Source organism: Myxocyprinus asiaticus, chromosome 7 (assembly GCF_019703515.2).
Source record: "Myxocyprinus asiaticus isolate MX2 ecotype Aquarium Trade chromosome 7, UBuf_Myxa_2, whole genome shotgun sequence".
NCBI classification, from domain to species: Eukaryota; Metazoa; Chordata; class Actinopteri; order Cypriniformes; family Catostomidae; genus Myxocyprinus; species Myxocyprinus asiaticus.
The window spans coordinates 23,669,543-23,676,784 of NC_059350.1; the positions used below are offsets into that span (position 1 = coordinate 23,669,543).

The 7,242-nt window shown below is 36.7% G+C and overlaps 1 protein-coding gene across 3 annotated transcripts in view; it reads right to left on the reverse strand.

Moving 5' to 3' along the window:
- Positions 1-5,502, reverse strand: part of LOC127444307 (neuroligin-4, X-linked-like) — a 145,049-nt gene extending 139,547 nt beyond the window's left edge. For all 3 annotated transcript variants that reach the window (XM_051703583.1, XM_051703584.1, XM_051703582.1), the window contains exon 1: positions 5,191-5,502. The gene's annotated coding sequence lies outside the window, so the exon portion shown is untranslated. The remainder of the gene's footprint in view (positions 1-5,190) is intronic.
- Positions 5,503-7,242: the final 1,740 nt, after the last annotated feature.

Genomic DNA, 7,242 nt, shown 5'->3' on the forward strand with positions numbered 1-7,242 from the left:
AACAGGAAAATATTCCATGTAATTATGAAAGAGTGAATGTCACGAATATATAAAAGACATTGGTTCTAAAATGCCTCTTGCTGTGGCAACGTTAAAGGCCGTAGTATTTCCAGGAATCTTTCTAGGAATATCCTCTGGAATAAATCAAAAGCATTCAACAAAAATTTCCTTTGAGACATACAGTTTATTGGACTAGACATGAATACAAATTTGCCTTAAATTTAAATATATGTGAATAGTAAAACCACATGTCTGCATCACATTTAGTATCTGAACAAATGATAATCGTTCCACCTGAATGAACAAACAGAAGAACCACACAAAGCTGTGAGCAGATTATGCAGAAGAATTGCTACCCTGAGTGAGAATTTGAATAACTGATGCTCCATGCTTTTCATCCACATTAAAGAATGAAGGGTAGGAAGAGAGACAGACAAAAAGAGGAGAAGTGTGAGCATGAAAACAAGGAGGAATGATCAAGAAGATCCTAATGTAATATTCACTTGGTGCTTTTGATACGCTTGGACTTCGGTCACAGATCTGCAACACAAAACCATTGCTTGGATTTGTTTAACTTCATATAAGGTTCAAGTTAATCACATGCATTGATCATGCACGTATGTCACAAATTAGTGAACTTGACTTGTTGGAGACTCTGGAAGGCCGTTTTAATGACTGCGCCATGAGCAAATCTAATCACTATGAACTCTCTCATTCTCTCTGATCTCTTCATTAATAGCACTGTCAGTAAAACAGAATGGCGAAGCTTCGTACAAGCACAGTTCTTGGATCAGTATCTCTAATTCAAAGTCCATTTATACAAGAGCATAAACACATGAAATTTATCAGTAATATTTCTACATCTACACTGCCATTTTCAGAGTCTTTCTAAATAATCTGTCAAGAATCTAAGATTGACTGAAATAACTTTTAATTTCTGTACATCGCCAAGCAAATTTAGAAGAAATCAGGAGGTAGATAAAATAATTCATGAAAAGTTAATTGTGCGAACACAGCAGTGACACTATAATAGACTCATTGAGACAGTTACATTAACCTTACTTGGTGTTGAGGAATGCTAAATTACAAAAGGATTAGGGTTATATCCTCTTCTCCACCCTATAACAAAATGCTGTACAATAATACAATGTTTTAAGCACTGACAGTCACCAGAGAAAACAAAAACATGTAAACATTGTATCCTATACTCAGCAATGCAGACAACATCCCTTGATACATTGCAAACCGTTATTCTGATAAATATTTACAGGGATTTAAAAGTATTTGAAATGTGATACTCCTTTAAGACTGCATCTAATGAAGGAGTAACAATTTAATAAGTCTCAAGTCCCTACACACATGACACGTTTTAAAGTCTTTATTGGTGGTCTGAGAAAGGCCTATCCTGTGAAACCCTCGGGTTTTTAACTCCTTTCTATTTTTAAATTAAAACCATAATTTAGCCCAGATATCAAGGCTTGTGCTGAGCTGTAAGCAATCCGCAATGGCTGCTTTATGAAGAGATACAAACAAAAAAGTGTGAGAAAACTTAAAATGAATCAGATTTTAATGGACTTGGTTAAAAATTAAGAAGGAAGACATCTCTATATATCAAAAGGCTCTCAGTGATCCAATAGGTACTGATTTTTTTTTTAGCTGTAAGCTTCCAATAGCTCACTCTCTTTACCTATATCATAAATATTATATAATTGGAATGGGCATTTCACAGTCTCCCTCACGTACATCTATATCCTCTGAGGCAGATGGGCCTGAATGTATGGCAGGCAATTTAATTTCCAATGCAGAAAAGAAGGCTATGTAACATCCACCAGCGTCCATGTGCTCTGCGTCTAGTGTCCATCTAGACCAGCCAAGAGGTATTTATTCAGTAAATTTATGCCAATATTGCTACATGTTCAAGCAATGTTTAACTTCAAGAAGAGGCTTATGCTGCCTTTATGTGCTATCGAAATTATCCTACTTCCCACTTCTGAAGTGGAAATTACCAGTATGTAACATTCAAGTGCTTTGTAGTCAGAAAAAAACAGACGATGAAACACAGACGATGCCAGGATCATTCACAAATTTGTATTAATTTGTAATTTTTTTTTATTTTTTATTTATTTATTTTTTTTATGAGGAACTTTTATTTTGACACCATTTACACAATAATACATATTACTCAGTTAGCTTGCTGACAATAATGGAATTTTGGTCACATTCAAGCTATTTTCACAGTGTGAAAATTTACAATATGCATCAAATGGTTGCTGACATAAATACATTTTTATGACCGAAACGACAAGCGCTAACAATTAGCTGTATTTAGAAAAATGAATAAAACCTTTGCTTAAAACTTGGATAAAAACATCTCCTCCCAACTCGGAAACTCTGGTATCAAAATTAGGCTATCTCCGAGTTTCTCAGTTGTAATTACGACTTGAGGGACATTCATGAGCAACTTCCGAGTGGGAAACTTCTCAGTATTTTCCAGAGTTGGAAAGTATTTATGATAATATCGAGAGCACGTGAAGGCAGCATTAATATGGAGGCACTTTCTGATGAAACACCTTAATACAACAAAGAAAAACACTGAATAATTTGTCTCTAGTTGTCCATAAGAAACTAGCCCTAAATAACACCTCTATGCCATTCAGTAATTACATGGTAAATTAGATTGTGAATAGCAATGTGGGAAAACAAGCTGTAGGTTTATGAAAATTATCCCAGTTTAGTCATCATAAAACATCTGTCATTTTTCAATATTATATGCATAGAATACCTATTAGATGTGCTGTGTGTTTGTGTGTGCACATTTGTGCATTTATATGTTAGTGTTTTACAATAGTATATCCTGGTCTGGGCACTTTCCCAGACAAACAAAATGGCTGTTGGGCTTATCTCAAATATATTTAGCAGAAATAAAGTTGGGTGGATTTTTTTTTTATCTTAAATACACCTCACACACTTCATTTAAATGCATCCCATACCGTGACATAAATAAGGAGAGATGAGACCAAGGAGAATAAAAGGAAAGAAAATAACATTCACTGCCCGTGTGATCACCGAAGATAATGCACACGAATCTCAATGAGGGTGATGGGTCTTCCTCTGCATTTTAATTATAATAAATGACCTGCTTCAAGGAGGTTCTAACAATTGCACTGCTCAAAAAGTGACTTGCAACGCAGATGAGACAGTACTGAATCACTCAAACCAACAGACATTTTGTTAGAACAACAAATAAAGTATAGAAACCGTCGTGACCTTTGGGTGAACTTTGTATAAACCTGGTGTGATTCCGCTGCAAATGCACCTGCTATGACTTATTCAACATGGCATCTGGGCTGGAAGGTCAGCTAGAATTAGTTTTATCTGAGCCATATTCTCTCCCTCCATTTTTCTGTCAGTTGACTGAGTGAGGAAAGGAACCCCAGAGAATAAAGAGAGTAACAATATCAAATATTAATAAATATATATATAAATATCAAAGGTGACAGTACTGAGCACACTGACAGCCAACCACTGATCCAAAGAGCAAGTGAGAGAGCAGGAAAGAGAGATTAATTCCAAGCTGATCTGCACCTCTAAACTGCAGCGATGCCAGAATTAATATTGTTCATTAAAGCAACATTTTTAATGGCAGTATATCCCAAATAATTGTTATAAAACATGGAGCTCCATCACACTTACTAAAATATGTTTGTGGCATATTTAAGTAAACAGTGATTCATATTTTTCCCCCCTAAAACATATATTCTCGGTCACGATGGGTCAAGGCCTAAACCTTTTTTACAGCTACACTACCAAAACCCACAACAAAGTTTTCAATTTCACTGCCCGATTTCTATTTTCCTAAGGCTGAGACACTGAATTTATTTGAGCATCTGTTATAGATAGACTGGACACACAGTCCAGGGATTTTCAAGTTGCACTTTTTTCAATATATGTGATTCGAGAACCACATCATATGTTTAAACAGCTATTACCCTATTGCTCGTGCAGTTGCCTTCTTTCGGAAACGAAGTGAAGGTTAAAATGCTGTACAGTGCGAATGTTCGAGAGGTAGCCCATTTTTCACTCCATCCCAAAAACACGCACGTATGCAGGAGATGTCCACACAGTACCACCTTGTGGCTCACATCTGTACTTGAGGGACAGCTTGTGTTGAAACAGTGGTGCCTGTGATTAAATTCCGGACTCACCGCATCTTTTGAGGAGAATCTATTGTGTCTCTTACCAAAAACAAAGCTAGGTGAGTGTAAACTTAAAAAACAAACAAACAAACAAAAAAAAAAAAAAAAAAAAAAAAAAACACGCCATATCCCAAACCAAATCTTAAATCTGAGGGCACCTTAGTTTCCCGCCAAAAACTGCAACGGTATTTTACCTCAAATTACATTTTTATTTGCTCTGTATTTGAAGTAACATCAAACCTTAGTCCAGGACCGAGCAACTATTTTGCTCTCGAGCAATGAAATTGTGAAATATTGCCTCCACCTCATCTGTAAGATCGAAATGACTGAATTTTACGCATATGGATGTGCACCGCGATTAACAGAGCTACGAGACAACAATCTTACAACATTTCTCACTGTCCGGAGAAATATCGTCAGTGCGACGTAGCTTTGGTTAGCCACAGGTAAGTAACGTTCTTCTAAAATACTTCTGCCACAAGGTCCCCTTGCCAAAAAACCCTTTCCCTTTATCGACTACGAGTCTCCAACGGCGTACATGAATTTACAGTGACTCATATGAAAGATTGCCGGCTCTTCCATGCAGTGTACTTGCGCTTCATATATCTAAATGTAAAGGGATACTAATAATTGAGGGTAGAATATAATGTTCAATAATTATTTCGATGGGTAGAAGTGTATATGTAAATTTTGTTTATATATCTATATATATATATCTATATCTATATCTATATCTATATATATATATATATATATATATATATATATATATATATATATATGGTCTGCCCTTTTACAAGCGCGTGTAGTCCGAATTAAATGCACAAAGTAAACATTTATCGTTCGTTCGGATTAAGCAGTGCTTTCAGAGAGACGGTGACAAAATCCTTGGAGCCTCCTGCAAATAAACGTGTACGCGGCATCAGGCAAACAGCACAACTCTGTGTAAGCACAAAATAGAGATACTTTGACTTCCACGGCAGCTATGTCTTACCTTTGCGGTAGTTCGGCTTCTGTCCTGCTGCCCCGACTTCCTGGGGTTCGGTAAAAAATGTATGTGCCACACAAGGTTAAAAATCAAACTCCGTTCTACCCCTGTTAAAATCCAACGCGATGCTGCCTTCCGAGAGAGGTGGCACACCGGGGACTGTTTAGCAGAGACACGGTAAAATATCGGATGTAAATGACCCACATAGATTAAGGTAATTCATTGAAATCACTGCGGAGAAACAGTACATTGTAGAGATTCTGAATGTCTCATAGAAAGAGAAAGATACAGCACGGTCTGGTAAAAAAAAAAAATAGATTAAAGGGAGAGAGACTGTGGCAGTACCAGGCGTCTCTCTCTCTCTCTCTCTCTCTCTCTCTCTCTCTCTCTCTCTCTCTCTCTCTCTCTCTCTCTCTCTCTCTCTCTCCACTTGCCATTGGACTGCGCACTGTGTGAAATTTAAAAAAGCCTACAGCCAATAGATTGCCGCATTTATTCTATCACCCTTAACCAGCTGGAATTAACTTTATAATTGCAGGGTGTTTGTGGTTAAGATGTTTCTGTAGTGAACATGATAAAAACATATAGGCCTAGTATGTCTTTTATACACAGAATGCCATTAATCACTTCATTCAACCAGAGGCGTTGTGCCCATTCAGACTGAGGGGGCATATGCCCCCTTAGATTTTGAGCCAAGAGGATTTTGTGTGGATTATTTGAAATTCCAAAAACTTATTTGTACCTTGAAAAATTACATTAAATTATTATTGCATGTTAAAACGAATGTCTGTGGCAAATCTCGAATCACATGTTCCGCTATACGCGGTGTCCCATGGCTGCTTCAGAGATAGCGTTTATGTGAAAGGAGCATTTAAGGGAAAGTGTTATGGTGATAAAAATGAATTAATTGTATCAGCTTCAGTGCAGTTGATACCAACTATTTGCCAGCTATGCCTGATCTCTGTGGAACAGTCAATCAGTTTTATTCATAGTCTATTATAGATTATGTTTTTGTGTGATCGGTCGCTGTTCATCTCCTTTGGCGCTGAAATGCATTTGACAGGTTTTTCAGCGTCTTTACACTCTCTTTTCTTTTCTTTTAAAGAAATCAGTGTGAATCCTCTGCTTACAATTCATTATAAAAACTTAAAGTAATGAAAGGTTTTTACATGGTCCTTTGGTAGCCGCGTGTTTCCGTATTTTCAGAAGGAGAAAGGCGGCGAGCAGCTGAATGGATCAAACTGCTTTGTCTTGCATAACTGCATAAGGCACACACTCTGCAAGAAAAAAACTAGGCTGTTTTATCTTTTTGTGGCTGCTGTGTGTCATTGACCATCTCACAGAGATAACTTTAATCAGCCAGCATTTACTCAGTTCCCTTAAAGGGATAGTTTACCCACAAATTAAAATTATATTATAATTTTCTCACACTCATGCCAGCCCAGATGTCTATGACTTTCTTTCTTCTGCTGAACACAACCGAAGATTTTTAGAAGAATATCTCAGCTCTGTCAAGTCATTTTTATTTGTATAGCACCTTTCACAACACACATCGTTTCAAAGCAGCTTTACAGAAAATCATGCATTAACAGAAAATGAAACTGTAATATCTATAATGTCTTAGAAGCATTGTGTAGTTTGATAAAATACGATTGAGAATTGTGTTTAAAAATAAGTAATTAAATAATAATTGTATTTAGAACCCCAGTGAGCAAGCCGAAGGCGACTGTGGCAAGGGACACAGAACTCCATAAGATGTTGGTTAATGGAGAAAAATAACTTTGGGAGAAACCAGGCTCACTGTGGGGGCCAGTTCCCCTCTGGCTAACATCATGAATATAATGCCAATATTACTTATGTATAGTGCAAGTCATGGTTTAAAATGATTAAACTAAGTAAGTGTTAAGGGTCAGTGTTTAAACAAAGATTTTGTATGAACTGTAAGATTAATGACTAATGTCTTTGAAGTCCATCCTGGATTAACTGCAGAAGTTCACATAGATGCATTGTCCTTGTTAGTTAGTTGATGAAGGGTTTTGTTGGCAATTAATTGATAGT